This window comes from Rhinoderma darwinii, chromosome 13, assembly GCF_050947455.1.
Source record: "Rhinoderma darwinii isolate aRhiDar2 chromosome 13, aRhiDar2.hap1, whole genome shotgun sequence".
Lineage (NCBI taxonomy): Eukaryota > Metazoa > Chordata > Amphibia > Anura > Rhinodermatidae > Rhinoderma > Rhinoderma darwinii.
Genome location: NC_134699.1, coordinates 2,726,674 through 2,743,250, shown reverse-complemented (window position 1 = coordinate 2,743,250; position 16,577 = coordinate 2,726,674). Strand labels below are relative to the sequence as shown.

Genomic DNA, 16,577 nt, shown 5'->3' with positions numbered 1-16,577 from the left:
ATGGTTCCCCAGTGCTATATACTATGGTTCCCCAGTGCTATATACTATGGTTCCCCAGTGCTATATACTATGGTCCCCCAGTGCTGCATACTATGGTTCCCCAGTGCTATATACTATGGTTCCCCAGTGCTATATACTATGGTTCCCCAGTGCTACATACTATGGTTCCCCAGTGCTATATACTATGGTTCCCCAGTGCTATATACTATGGTTCCCCAGTGCTATATACTATGGTTCCCCAGTGCTATATACTATGGTTCCCCAGTGCTATATACTATGGTTCCCCAGTGCTATATACTATGGTTCCCCAGTGCTATAAGGCACTTTACCAGTCTCAGAAAATCCTGCCCAAATACTGACAACCCCTAAGAACCGTTATGTGCTTGTGCCTGTTCATTTCCATTGTTGTGGATGTCTTATGATGTATGATCCTATAGCAAACTGTATGCAATGTAATAACACACCATACAGACGATAGATAGATAGATAGATAGATAGATAGATAGATAGATAGATAGATAGATAGATAGATAGATATGAGATAGATAGATAGATATGAGATAGATAGATACATAGATAGATAGATAGATAGATAGATAGATAGATAGATAGATAGATAGATAGATAGATAGATAGATAGATATGAGATAGATAGATATGAGATAGATAGATAGATAGATATGAGATAGAGAGATAGATAGATAGATAGATAGATAGATAGATAGATAGATAGATATGAGATAGATAGATAGATAGATAGATAGATAGATAGATAGATAGATAGATAGATAGATAGATAGATAGATAGATAGATAGATATGAGATAGATAGATAGATAGATAGATAGATAGATAGATTAGATAGATAGATAGATATGAGATAGATAGACATGAGATAGATATGAGATAGATAGATAGATATGAGATAGATAGATATGAGATAGATAGATAGATAGATATGAGATAGAGAGATAGATAGATAGATAGATAGATAGATAGATAGATATGAGATAGATAGATAGATAGATAGATAGATAGATAGATAGATAGATAGATAGATAGATAGATAGATAGATATGAGATAGATAGATATGAGATTGATAGATAGATAGATAGATAGATAGATAGATAGATAGATAGATAGATAGATAGATAGATAGATGATAGATAGATAGATAGATATGAGATAGATAGATAGATAGATAGATAGATAGATAGATAGATAGATAGATAGATAGATAGATAGATAGATAGATATGAGATAGATAGATATGAGATAGATAGATAGATAGATAGATAGATAGATAGATAGATAGATAGATAGATAGATAGATAGATAGATAGATATGAGATAGATAGATAGATAGATATGAGATTGATAGATAGATAGATAGATAGATAGATAGATAGATAGATAGATAGATAGATAGATAGATAGATGATAGATAGATAGATAGATAGATAGATAGATAGATAGATAGATAGATAGATAGATAGATAGATAGATAGATATGAGATAGATAGATATGAGATAGATAGATAGATAGATAGATATGAGATAGATAGATATGAGATAGATAGATAGATAGATAGATAGATAGATAGATAGATAGATAGATAGATAGATAGATAGATGATAGATAGATAGATAGATAGATAGATAGATAGATAGATAGATAGATAGATAGATAGATAGATAGATAGATAGATAGATAGATAGATAGATAGATAGATAGATATGAGATAGATAGATATGAGATAGATAGATAGATAGATAGATAGATAGATAGATAGATAGATAGATAGATAGATAGATAGATAGATAGATAGATAGATAGATAGATATGAGATAGATAGATAGATAGATAGATAGATAGATAGATAGATAGATAGATAGATAGATAGATAGATAGATAGATATGAGATAGATAGATATGAGATAGATAGATAGATAGATAGATAGATAGATAGATAGATAGATAGATAGATAGATAGATAGATAGATAGATAGATAGATAGATATGAGATAGATAGATAGATAGATATGAGATTGATAGATAGATAGATAGATAGATAGATAGATAGATAGATAGATGATAGATAGATAGATAGATAGATAGATAGATAGATAGATAGATAGATAGATAGATAGATAGATAGATAGATAGATAGATAGATAGATATGAGATAGATAGATATGAGATAGATAGATAGATAGATATGAGATAGATAGATATGAGATAGATAGATAGATAGATAGATAGATAGATAGATAGATAGATAGATAGATAGATAGATAGATAGATAGATAGATAGATAGATGATAGATAGATAGATAGATATGAGATAGATAGATAGATAGATAGATAGATAGATAGATATGAGATAGATAGATAGATAGATAGATAGATAGATAGATAGATAGATAGATAGATAGATAGATAGATAGATAGATAGATAGATAGATAGATAGATAGATATGAGATAGATAGATAGATAGATAGATATGAGATAGATAGATAGATAGATAGATAGATAGATAGATAGATAGATAGATAGATAGATGATAGATAGATAGATAGATAGATAGATAGATAGATAGATATGAGATAGATAGATATGAGATAGATAGATAGATAGATATGAGATAGATAGATATGAGATAGATAGATAGATAGATAGATAGATAGATAGATAGATAGATAGATAGATAGATAGATAGATGATAGATAGATAGATATGAGATAGATAGATAGATAGATAGATAGATAGATAGATAGATAGATAGATAGATAGATAGATAGATAGATAGATAGATAGATTGATAGATAGATATGAGATAGATATGAGATAGATATGAGATAGATATGAGATAGATAGATATGAGATAGATCACTCGCTCGCTCGCTCTGTGTTGATACTCGCCTCTCCCATTATTTATTGGCTGGTTGTACTCACACTTGTTTTCTACCTCCTGCAGTGCCCCCCCCCCCCTCTCATTATCATTCTGGGCACGGATCTCCTTTTTGTGTCTGTCCAGAATATCTGACAATCCGGCATCACATAAATTGGACAATTGGAACTTTTCAGTTTTCCTCCAATACAATCCATGTTATTCCATATAAATATCAGTCTGTAGATAACAGGCGCAGGAATCCCAGAATGAGAGGCTACATCCCACTATAGGACATGAAACATCTACAGGAAAAACCCTTCTGTTAATTTCCGTCTAGACAGTTTATTGCTGCAATAAGACCCCAAACCCGGAATGGAGAGGACGGGGAACAATCAGACTAAACAATAGTTTTATTATATTTACAGAGAGTGGCCTTTATTTGGATCCCAGCTCTGGGGGTCATAAACATTCATCTCTGTATCTGCGGTGATATCAGCCCCCTGTCATCTCAGGTGGGGCTGTCCTTGCATTGTATTATTAAATATGGCACCTGGGGGAGGGGGGCACCCGGGTGCAGAGATAACAAGGCGGCCTAGGTGTTTTGTAATTACTCCCATCATCCTGTGATCTTTATAATAATGGTGTAGAATAATATTGCTTGTTGCTGCTCTGGTGCTCCCATTCTTCAGGTTGACATTGTGATGTCATCGCTCCTTTCTTCCCTCATGCAATTTATTGTTCTGAAGCAAAAATAAACAAATCCACCAACCAATTTTATGGGGTACAGAGGACGGTTTGTGGGAGCAGGGACGTATGCGGTGAGGTTATCTAAATGAGATGAAGGGCCGTATGAAAGGAAATGTTTCCTGAACGACTTGGCACCTTCCCCGCATTTCTAGCTGAGTGATGTCATAAAATGTCACACCAAAGTGACGCAGGTAATAAAGACACTGGAAATGTTCCCTCAACAGATGCGGATAATCTGGCCACTATTGTAGGACTAACGTCTCACAGTTACGTCGTAGGCAGGGCTGACAATGACCCATCTATCAAGCTGTTAGGCTCCATTCAGACACGGCAGATTTTTATGGATTTTGGTAGCAGATTCTGCAAACCAAAGTACAGTAGGGGTCAGTTCACACGGTTTTTGGTGCTGATTTTGACACAGAAACCGCATTGGAATCAGCACCAAAAAAACGGCTGAAATCACGCTTCATTGATTTCAGTGGGAGGCAGAGGCGTTTTCTTCCCGAACGGCTTTTGGGAAAAAAAAGAGGCATGTTTTTTCTTGCCGCGCCTCTGATCTCCCATTGAAATCAATGGGAGGCAGAAAAAACTTGCGGCGCTGGCTTCTGAGCGTTTTTTTTTTTTTTGCTTGCAGCTTTTGAATTAGATTCAATGGTCGCGGGCAAAAAAACGCTGTGAAAAACGCAGAAAAGTGCAGGCAGTTCAAAACCTGCCTCAAAATTCCTAAGGGTATGTTCACACGCACTAATTACGGACGTAATTCGGGCGTTTTTGCCCCGAATTACGTCCGAAAATAGCGCCTCAATAGCGCTGACAAACATCTGCCCATTGAAAGCAATGGGCAGACGTTTGTCTGTTCACACGAGGCGTAATTTACGCGCCGCTGTCAAATGACGGCGCGTAAATAGACGCCCGCGTCAAAGAAGTGACCTGTCACTTCTTTGGCCGTAATTGGAGCCGTTATTCATTGACTCCAATGAATAGCAGCGCCAATTACGTCCGTAATGGACGCGGCGTTCAAGCGCCTGCACATGCCGTTACGGACGCCCTCGTGTGAACATACCCTGAAGGAGATTTTTTTGAACTAAAAACGATAAATGAATGGGGTTTCTAAAATCCCATTGACATGTTGCGGATTTTTTCCCTGCGAGTTTAAGGGCATGCTGTGGATTTTCAAATCTGCAGCATGCCCATTATTTCAGCTGCAAAATCCACCTGTGAGGCTATGTTCACATGTACAAAAAGAAGGGGCTGAAAATGACCAGGCTGTCTCCAAGGGAAAACAATCTTTGGTTGCAGGGCATTTCTGAAATCAATGGGAAACTGTTTGCATGGTTATTTCAAATGTATTTCAAACTCCAAAATCAGCCTGAAAATAAGCTGTGTGAACACGCCCTTAGGCTCTGTTCACATCTGCATTGAAAGCTTTGTCACAGATCCCACATCTAGCGCTATTCTTACCCTCAAACTGATGGACACTACAACCAACTCAACAGACTCCATTAAAAGTCAATTGGGTCTTCGTTGGGCGCTAGTGGTAACCAACGTACGAGACCTGGAACTGCGGGAAACATCGCTGAAGCAGCTGATCTCCCGTGAGAACTAAGGGTCGGGTATGTTGAAATCCAGATGTCGAGGGAGACATAAACATTACATGGCCAGCCAGTCCCGCCAAAAATGGCGGGTTCAGCAGACGTTCATCTGACGTGTATGGGCACCTCTACTGTGGCAGGACCTCATGCAGGAAATCCTCGCTATCAGTGGTTGTCTTCACGCTTCTTCTCAGGAATTACCCTACAGCGCAGAGAAAATACTCGAAGTGGAATTTTAAGTGATCGGCCCACAATTTGGAGCATTTTGTCAGTTGCCTCTATCTTCTGATGGGTTGATAACACTTGGCAATTTACAAGTAATGAAAAGCAAGCAGTGCCATTGAGAAATGTCAGGTGTCTTTAAGCGTTTCCATTGTGTGGTAAAATATATCAGCATTTTGACTGATCTCCACTCCTGAAGTCTTTTGTCTCCATGTTTGCTCGGGTTTCTCTATGGCTTGGTGATCACATTACAGGACAAAATGTGGTCAGAAACATCACAGGTCAGACAGATACTGAAGGCGGCAAGTGGCCGATACCCCTCAGAGGCCATTATTACCGTCCTGCCACCAGGAGAACGCACACGTTTAAACAACTGTCCACTACGTTCGATGTTTTATCAGGATTTCAGGGGTGCGAAAACATGTATTCGATAAGCAAAAGCAAATCACTATGTGTAAATGAAAGGGTCCTGCAATTCAAAAGGGTGTTGCCAAAACCGTACAGTAGTGTGCGCCATTTCGACTTTTCTGCACACATATTGTTATGATGGTAATCATGGTCACATGGTTCAGAGTTGGAGCGCCAAAGTCTAGATGAGGGGCTAAATTGTCAGATCATTTTGTTTCGAAAATTCTTAGCTCTCCTGAAGATCTGGATTTTCAAATATCGAAAGTGCTCGAATATTTACACATTGCATCGATCCAAATTAGCCGAACATTCGCTGTATCGTATTTATTATCAAAGCGTGTAAAGCCGCCCGAGCGCTCAGGCATTCCAATATGCCATAAAACACTAGCCACGTAAATACAATATCTGCGACAATCCCTTTGATTTCTTGATAATGGAAATTACTTTTTTTCCTGCAAATTTTAATTAAAGAATATTATTTTCAAATAATAAAATTGTCCCAGTTTCGTACTGAATAGCTGTCGGAATGAATGAGGGAACAAAGATACAGACTCATTGTAACAGAAATACCTCCAGGGTGCTGTATTATGGCGAGGGCTCCATGGTGATCATTGGACATGTAACGATCGCAGTAATGTCCAGGGTTGCAGCGACCATTGTGCGATCTCAATGTTTTCCTATGGGGAAGTCCGGGGCCGCTTACAATGATTGCAGGAATTCTGACCATAATTCCAGCTTTAGGCACCATGCCCACGACCGTGCCTTTAGTTACGACCCACAATTACAGGCACGTCTGGCTGCGGACAGCCATCCGTATTTACGGGCCGTTCTCGCATTATAAAGTATGGGAGCACGGTCCGTAAAATAAAAAAATAGGACATGACCTATTTTTTGGGGAAAGTTTCTACGCACGGACATGTTCCCATAAGTATACAGGAAGGTGTTCATTGGCCATAGAAATGAATGGGTCCGTAATTACGGGCGAGTTTATGGTCGTGTGCACGGGGCCTTATCTATAGATATTTAGACAGAATTAAATAAATTGGACTGGATTTAAAGCGTCAGCTGTTATTTGCTTGCTTTATCCTATACGTCTCCTTACTACCGGTTGCTGCAGGTTTATCTTGTGTGTCTGGTTGGGAGACCACAGCACACAGGCATCAGTATATATATATATGTATGTGTGTGCGTGTATTGTGCTGCACAGCCATCAGCATCGTATACACACACACACACACACACACGTATAAGCCGAGCGTACACCTATAGCTGACAGTCCCCTGACTCCCTCACATTCACCGAGCTTCATCTCTATAGTTGCGTTACATTGCAGCATTTATCGGACCGCTTACTCAGCTGACAGCAGTGGCTGATTCTGGGATTTGAGGGAAAGCTCCACACGGTTTAACAACATTTCCAGATGACAGTGACAGCTGAAACACTCTGCGCAGATGATATTTATATTGATAGTGACAAATTCCATGAGCGCTAAGGAGGAAACGACTGGCAGGTACAAAAGAGTAGATGGAGAGTGACAGGGACTATACTCTGCTCCTGAAGAAGGCATCTTATCATGATAATCTAGTGCCCGGCACTGACAAATCCTTTGCTGAGATGTTTCAGGAGGATATATCACACCTTGTATATAGGCAGCTGTGTGTACGTGCTCATTACCTATATACAGTCATCCTATAGTTCATACATTCATACACCGCTGACAAATGCATGGCTTATAGCTAAGAAATCCTGGTCCGAGTCCTCACAGGGCACACAGAGACTGGCACACCGCTAACCATGAATACATAAATGCCCACCATTACTTACCTATGTACACCAGCAAATGACATTTCACTGGGCTCAGTCATGAGACAAGTGGTAGCCTAAAAACTCATGCACACGTCATGCCATATTGCGTTGCCTTACAACTTCGGAGTTGCGTAAAGCCGTAATGCAGTTCCTATTGGAGCATTTGGGGCCTTGCTGCACCTCTGTTTGCCTTCAAATCTTTTGTCGGACTCCCTATGAAATCCTAGCTGCTCCATTGGAGGCCATATAACGGAGGTATTGCTTCTAGGGCAGAATAACGCCGTCATATGTGACCTCACAGCGCGCCGTATGGCGGTACATGGAGCACCTTTAACAATTTGTGTGCAGAATATCGGCAGTAAACTCATAATGATAAACAGCCCGTAGCAACTTAATGAGGATAAATATCATATGTGGCCATATCTGGATACTTTGCAGCTACTGGACCCTATTACACGTTCAGTCCAACCACATCAGACGACACATTGTAACGCTTTATAAATAATAATGACACTTTACATAAACGTGTATTATGCCGGATTAATGCTGTTTGCGGGGAGTGAGGATAGTTTCTTACTTAGTCATGCTCGGTCTAGACTGATGAAAGATATTAAGACTTGAAAGCAAGAATAAAAGCATCAATCGAATAACTATGACTGCATCGGCCGCCCTCTGTTCAATACTTTATTGTATTCAGGAAAATGTCAAATATACTGGGCACATTCATCATAAAAGTGTCATTCTGCGGACACAAAAATGACACAATTTGTACGTTCTGTGCCACAAATTCACAAAAATGTTGCAAGGATGTATGTGAATTTGGTGCAACTAGTGCCCATTAGAAAACCCTTTACAAGTGGTCTGACCTGGTGTTGGCTGACAGAGGGGAATATTATAAGTCTAGCGCATATTGGGCTCTGAACTGAAGCCTGTCCGCCATGAGAGAAGAAAGGCAAAAATGTTTATAAACATGACACAAGCGCTTGCACTACTAAAGAAACAGTAACAGTTCCTATAATTGTGCCCCTACTATGTACATATAGAACATCTCCCTTGTTTATAGCCACCTGGTTCAGTTTTGCATTGCACACATATCTTTTGTCCTTCATTTCCCCTTACAATCTGCAAATTCAAAAACTCCTTACAGTATAATCAGTAACACCTGGACTTACAAAGATTAAAAAGAAAGCGCAAAAAAACAACATACTGTAATGTATTGGTCTCATGATACGAGAGCTGTCCATACTACTGTATAATGGAATACTGATCTAATCTGTTTGGGGTCTGACTGAAAGACCCCAACACCTGGCATTCAGGGAAAGAAAGATGGGAAATGTTGGATTTCATCATGCCAGATCATTTCTAACCCAAGAGAAAAGCGCTGCCGGAGAGGTCTGGAGGGGACAGAGGGGTCTAGAGGGTTCCGAAGGGGGGCAGAGGGGTCTAGAGGGTTCCGGAGGGGACAGAGGGGTCTGGAGGGGGGCAGAGACGTCTGGAGGGGATAGAGGGGTCTGGCGGGGGACAGAGGGGTCTGGAGGGAGCAGAGAGGTCTGGAGGGGACAGAGAGGTCTGGAGGGGACAGAGAGGTCTGGAGGGGACAGAGAGGTCTGGAGGGGACAGAGAGGTCTGGAGGGGACAGAGAGGTCTGAAAGGGGGACAGAGAGGTCTGAAAGGGGGACAGAGAGGTCTGAAAGGGGGACAGAGAGGTCTGAAAGGGGGACAGAGAGGTCTGAAAGGTCGCACGTAAGTCAGTTGAAAATGATTTCACCACTTGACAAATGTCTGTGTGTAGCCTCAGCCTAAAACGCACATTAAACATTCAATCCTTTTAGAACTAAAGATGTTGATGATTTTTTTTCTCTCTTTTTTTGCTCCAGGATTAAGGCAACGTTCATAACAGAAGTCACAACGCTCTGCCAAATATACGTATTATTACTAATAATGGGGTTCATCAGGGTTCCAATTATGAGGGAATCTGTGTCGGAGGCTCAGCCGCAGATGTGAACAGAGCCTTATTCTCATGTTTAGTAGGATGACCGGCACTTAGCACATTCCTGCTGTCTGTCTGGTGTCAGGAGCGGGGGATGTGGTGGGGATCAGCGCTGTGTACACACATACATCCTGCCGCACTGTGTAGGGTCACTGTAGCTGTCAATACACGTATCAACCTCACCAGAATATAAGAGATGGATTACACCAGAATCACCGTAATCTGAGAAACTTAATAATGGGGTCAGAACTGCAGGTTCTCCTGTAAAATATTATTATTACTTGTTACAGAATAGAAACGATTCATTCACAACAATACAGATATAGGAAATACTCCAATGGCTGCTCGGTTGTCATATTCGGCATTGGCCCAGAGGTCGACATGAGGGGATCTCCAGACTGGTGCTGATCAGGTAAGTGGAGATTTCACTCCATGTCCAGCTCAATAACTTTCCTTTTTTCTCCCACGGCTCCCGTCAGCAGACTACAGTCCCCATTATTACTATTAGAAAGGTATTCCGGGATATAAGATTGATCGGCTGTAATTGTGTGATTGTCGGGGACGCCAACGATCAACAGGACAAAGTGGCTGCGGCATTTGCTGGCGTGTCGTGGCCTCTTCACTGCAGTACCCGGACCCACGGCGCGCATGTCTGTGCATGGACATACATGTATGGAAGAGATAAGCGTTGTGATGTCTACTGCAATGAAGGGGCCGCTGATCAGACTCAGCGCATGTTCAGACGTGGCGGAATTGCTGTGGAAATCCACAGCAGAATGTTTTCCCATTACTTTCTATGGCTCTTTAGGTAACTTAGTGCAGACGTATTGGAAATAGCCGCTGCGGTGCACAATTTTCATTCCGTTGCATGCATGGCCGCCAGCGGAGTAGCAGGGGATTTTCACTACAGATTTCAAAGGCTAAGTTCGCTATGATATCCGCAACGTCTGAATTACCTGTCAAATATGCAAATTTGCAGCAAAAGATTTCTGCCACGTCTGAACATGGCCTAAAGACTGCTGTAAACTGTAGCTTGGTGACAGGGTCACCTCTGAGGATATAATCCCCGGGTGCCATGCTGTATTTATCCTGCTATCCTTGCTGCTTATGCTATTCTCTAAGGCTACATTCAGACGAGCGTGTCCGTTTTGCGCGCGTAAAAAACACAGCATTTCTCCTACATTTCTTGTCCGTGTCATCGATATGCTTTGCGTGTGGCATGCGTTTATCACGTCCGTGCAGCATTTTTTTTTTTACATTTATTTCTCTGCTTGTCTATTTGATGCGTGAAACACGGGTGTGCGTCCATGTGTGGTGTGTGGTTTTCACGCACCCGTTGACTTCAATGGGCGTCTAGGTGAGTGAAAACGCACCAATATAGGACATGCAGTGAGTTTCACGCAACGGAAACTCGCTGCGTGAAAACTCACGCATGTGTCAATAGCCCCATTGAAAACAATGGGTCCGTGTGCGGTGCGTTGTTTCAAAGCTCAGCACATGGATGAGAATCCCGCTTGTCTGAATGAGCCCTAAGAGTATGTTCACACAGTAAGGCCCCATTCACACGAGCGTGAATCGCGTCTGTGTGCTGTGCGTTGAAACAATGCACCGCACACGGACCCATTGATTTCAATGGGGCCGTTCACACACGCATGATTTTTCACGCAGCGAGAGTCAGTTGCATGAAACTCACTGCATGTCCTATATTGGTGCGTTATCACGCACCTACGCGCCCATTGAAGTCAATCACATGGATGCACGTGCGTGTTCATTGCGTGATTTGCGCATCAATTCAGTTGAAAATAATAAAAAAAAAAAGTGCTTTGTGAGTGCGTGAATAACTCATGCCCCTCGCAAAGCACACGGATGCATATCGTGACACACACGGACCAGATTCACGCACGTGATTCGGATTCGCTCATGTGAATGAGGCCTAAGAGTTTGCACTAGCGGAAACTGGGATTTCTGCCACTGATGTGCATGTAGATTCGTTTCTGCTGCTTTTCAGCGTGAAATCTTCGGCACAAATAAAAATGTTGGGGATTTTGAAATGCGCAGCTCGTTCTTTATTTCCTGTGGATATTTTCTGAGCATGTGAATGGGGCATAAATTACCCCTTCCACATGCATTGCCTATTTTTTGTACATGTATACCATAACCTCTGCGCCAGTCCAGTATTACATCCAATGTTACATCTTAAGGCCCTATTACACCGGCCAATTTTGGCCGGTGCAGCGAGCGCCGATCATCGAGACATGGTTGCTCGGCGCTTGTTTGCTCCTGTCACACGGAGCTATAGATGGGGAGGGGCGCTCGTTGCTCCGATCCCTCGTCCCCATACGTTATCATGTCGGCAGCGCGTCTCCCTGTTTACACACCAAGATGAGCTGCCGACAACCAGAATATTTTACTTTTTTAAAATGATACGACCGGCAGATGATTGATCGCTGCCCTGTTTACACTGAAAAATTATCGACAACGAGCGTTATATGAACTAATGATCTGCCCGATAATCATGCAGCGTAAAACCCCCTTTAGGCTCTGTTTATAGCGTAAATCATGACGCATTGCCGGATCCCTCATACGATGGATACCACCAGCGCCGATGGACCCTATTGACTTGACAGTGGGGTCCGTCAGGTTCTGTCATGGTGACTGCTAGTGCTTTTCTTCCTGCCAAAATGTGACTGAACTACTGAGACAATGTATAATGTGTAGGATAGTCTGTCCGTCCTTACATCTATATATATCGGTACATTCTCTGACGGAATCAGTTTCATTTTGTTTGAGGAAACATTTTCAAGTCAATTAATTGAAAACAAAAATAACGACTTTTGTTCAAAGTTCAGTCTTTCTATCCACAGTGTAAGTTGATTTTATGATACTGCAAAACCCTAACAAAGTAAAATCAATATTTCATTGCCCACAAACACAGAATGACGCAAGAAAAGCAAATAAAGAGAATTGTATTTTCTTTTCTCCCGTCCCATTTTCTGTATACTCAGGGTGACTTTCAATGTACCTAAAGGTTCCCTGCGGAATACTACAATTCCTGTGTCCTCTCCGGCTGGGTGCAGGTTAATAAAATCTCTTGTGTACTTAAAATTTCAAGGTTTACACATTTTCCTCTGTATTATCTGTGAATACAAGAACAAGGGGCAGATAAGGTGGAGATTAGGGCAGTAAGGCCACAAGATCCTCTGTTTGTCAGGAACGGCATTGAAAACAATCAAAAGAAATATACATTAACGGGACCATTATATCATTAGTTACCTGTCTCATGAAGACATATTTATCCATATGGACGTCATAGAGAGGGTCCACCGCTGGGAACCACCCCTATGAGCCAGAACGGACAGGCGCTCTGTAAGAGCAGCTCCTGTATTGGCAGACTAGTCCATATACTACATTGAGGGCCATCCAACTGAATGGCCGCCTTGTAATGCTACAACACTCCTGCAGTGGCTCAGCTGTAGGCTTGGGTTGCCGGAGGGTTTTTTTTTTTTTTTTACAAGATAACCTATTTAGCTGGATTCTCTACCCCTCACCCCCCCCCCCCCCCCCCCCCGCCCGGCGATCAGATTTTAAGAAGCATTACATGGCGGCCATTCAAGTGAATAGTCGACCTTGTACTGTGCTGGGACAGGAGGGGATCTTTCTGAGCAGCGCTCCGCTCTGGCACATAAAAGGAAGTCCCAAGCGGGAGAACCCCCCTCTATGAAGTCCATGTGCCCTAATAGGTCATATGGTCATGGGTTATTGTAGTGAGACAACCCCTTTAAAGATCATTTATATGTCACAATTTACTAACCCATCGAAGAACGATCCCCAGAAAAACATCACGTGCCTAAGATTTTATATAAATTTACATCATTCCAAAAATGGTCAGTACAAGGACATTTCCAAATTCAGACCAGCAATGCAGTCCTATATGGGAAGTTGGACGACGGCTTATTACATGACAATGACGATAAAGGCACGGGCCAATTATCGGGCAAACGAGCGATCACAGAATGCTCATTCCGGACAACTGCCCTGTGTAAACGCTCATTCACCGGCTGATCGTATCGTTTATGCAGCAGAAAATATTCCGCATGTCGGCGGCACGTCTTGGTGTGTAAACAGGAGACGCGCTGCCGACATGATAGAAATGTACGGGGACGAGCGATCTGAGTAACGAGGGCTTGTCCCCTTCCATAGCTCATGTGACAGGAGAAAACGAGCGCCGATCAGTTGACCCATGTTGGGTAGTGTAAAGGGGGTTTTACACCGGGCGATTATCGGGCAGATCATTAGTTCATATAACGCTCGTTGCTGATAATTGTCCTGTGTAAACAGGGCAGCGATCAGCGGATGAACGAGCAAACGCTGGATCATCCGCTGGTCGTATCGTTTCTAAAAAAGTGAAATATTCTGGTTGTCGGCGGCTCATCCTGGTGTGTAAACAGGAGACGCGCTGCCGACATGATGATAATGTATGGGGACGAGGGATCGGAGTAACGAGCGCTCCTCCCCATCCATAGCTCCGTGTGGCAGCAGCAAACGAGCGCCGAGCGATCATGCCTCATTGCTAATAAATCTTAATACTAACAGCCTTACTGAAAATAAATGTGGTAAATGTAAAGATCATTTCATTAGATCACTATATTTCACAGCGGTCATGTAACACACGCGGAGCACATCTCTGTATTCTTCATGCTCCTGACCTATTCTTCCACCTATTGCCGCAGTCACTTTCGGCCTCTTTCACACGAGCGCATTTTACATCCGTATTCCGTCCGTTTTTTGCCAACTGTAATGCGGAGCTAATGGTAATCCATGAGGCTATTCGCACAGGCGTATAAAGTATGTGCAGAATTCAAAGATGCAGCATGTAGTACTTTTATCTGTGTTGTGGATGGAAAACACCCATTAAAGTCTATGGAGAGCGATGAAAATACGGATGCATCCGTATTGGGTCTGTATGTGATCCGTATGTCATTCGCTTTTCAAAGGGGCTGTCTTATATGATTCAATTATTAGCTCATCAGTAAGACAGATCTGTAAGACTGATGCAATATCATCCAGAATACGTTTGTATTACAGATCCGTATTACGGATGTTTACCAATATACTCGTCCTGAGCGGCAGGTACTTGGCGCGTTAGGACTTGTATTCTCGTTCTGTGTGACAGCCGTGTCCGCTGGATGAACGGGGTAACGGCCGTAATGGCTGTAATACACAGCCGCAGCCCCGCTCTGAGGTCGGAGAGAAGAGAAATGGCTAAAGAAGTGACAAGCACTTCTTTATTGGCAGATGTTTTTCAAAAAAATGCCCCCTTGGAACAGAATGCAGTTTTTCCAATTGAAATCAATGGGCAGATGTTTGGAAACGTTCTGCCACCGATTTTTTCGGCTCGAAAATCTGCCGAAAATAAGTCGTGTAAACATACCCTAAGTAGGGAGTTTTCCTAAAAGTGCATAATTAACAATGTGACAGTGAATTTTATAATTAAACGTTACAGGACAGTGATTTCATATATCTACACACGCACGCACGCAGACGCACACACGTATGTGCACGTCTCATAGACCACACAGCTAACACACATTAAATGCTTCCAAATGTCTGACAATCTTTCGGGAGGCGTATCATTTCGTAGATGTTCTTTTTATGAGGAATTGGGTTACTGACAAACATTCTGTCAGTTTAAATAACCAGTGACGATCTATGGGACATTGTGCGGAGAAACATCCCCTTTCTATTTATTTTCTGGAATGTTCACGGCTGGTCCTTGCTGCGCGGTATGGAGAATGTCTGGGAATGTTTGACATAAACATCTTTTATTACACTACACGTCTATAGTGTACAGGTGAAGCACCGAGAGAACCAGACGCAGTATCACATTATAAGGCTTGTATACCTACAATATCATAGAAGTCGCCGGTGCAGCGAGCGCCGATCAACGAGACAGCGCTCGTTACTCAGGTCTCTCGTCCCCATTCATTATTATTATGTCGGCAGCGCGTCTCCTGTTTACACACCAAGATGTGCTGCCGACGACGATAGTTCACTTTTTTAAAACGACACGATCAGCAGAAGATTGAGGGTTTGCTCGTTCATCCGCTGATCGCTGATCTGTTTACACAGGAGAATTATCGGCAAAGAGCGTTATATGAACTAATTGTTTGCCCGATAATCGCCTAGTATAAAACCCCCTTTAGGATACATTCAGACGAACATAGCCAACCTCGGACGTGAAAAACTGCTGTTTTTCACGTCTGAGGTGCACACGTGCGGGGCGCGTTGTCACGGATCCCGTCTATGGAGGGATGCACGAAGCGCAAAAAAATAGGACATGTCGTATTTTTTAACGGATCCTTCACACGCTCTGTGGAAACAACGGTGGTGTGGACGGCCCCATTGAAATACGGCTGTTGTTTTAACAGAGGTGATACACGCTCGTCTGAATGTGTCCTTAGTAGCGTGAAGGTCATACAGACGTCATGGGTGAGTTTTCAAGCCTCATTATAGGACAACGCTTATTGGGGTGTACACCTACCCCTTTGTCTAGTCACATCAAAGGACTGACCCGATGAAGGGGTTGGTGTTGTCCAATATTAAAGCCTGGAAACTCATCCGTGACCTTCATTGTCCTGGCCTCCTATCCCGAGATTTTTCTTGTATTGCTCACGGTGCATTTATTGGTGGTATCCAGATCCCCAAAAAAAGAGGAGCTGTAACATTTTACTATACTGGAGAAATGCTTTTACCTGGTGTGTCTATAACGTAGCACTACTACCCCCAGGAGAGCCGGCTCTATACAGTTCATGTATCCATTAGATCTTAGAGTGCCAAGTGGAGATTTATTTTACACAGCTGTCAACCTGCCACGGTTGCCGCTGATCTCCACACACTGACTTGCTATGTTATAGAGA

At 42.3% G+C, this 16,577-nt stretch overlaps 1 protein-coding gene across 3 annotated transcripts in view; it reads right to left on the bottom strand.

Annotated features, from left to right (window-relative positions):
- The window catches only part of TSHZ2 (teashirt zinc finger homeobox 2), an 863,437-nt gene that overhangs the window by 649,594 nt on the left and 197,266 nt on the right, over positions 1–16,577 (bottom strand). Inside the window, exon 6 of one of the 3 annotated variants that reach the window (XR_012851542.1) lies at positions 12,542–12,797. The exons of the other annotated variants lie outside the window; for them this stretch is intronic. The gene's annotated coding sequence lies outside the window, so the exon portion shown is untranslated. Of the gene's footprint in view, positions 1–12,541; positions 12,798–16,577 lie in introns of those variants that run through there. 3 annotated transcript variants of the gene reach the window in all.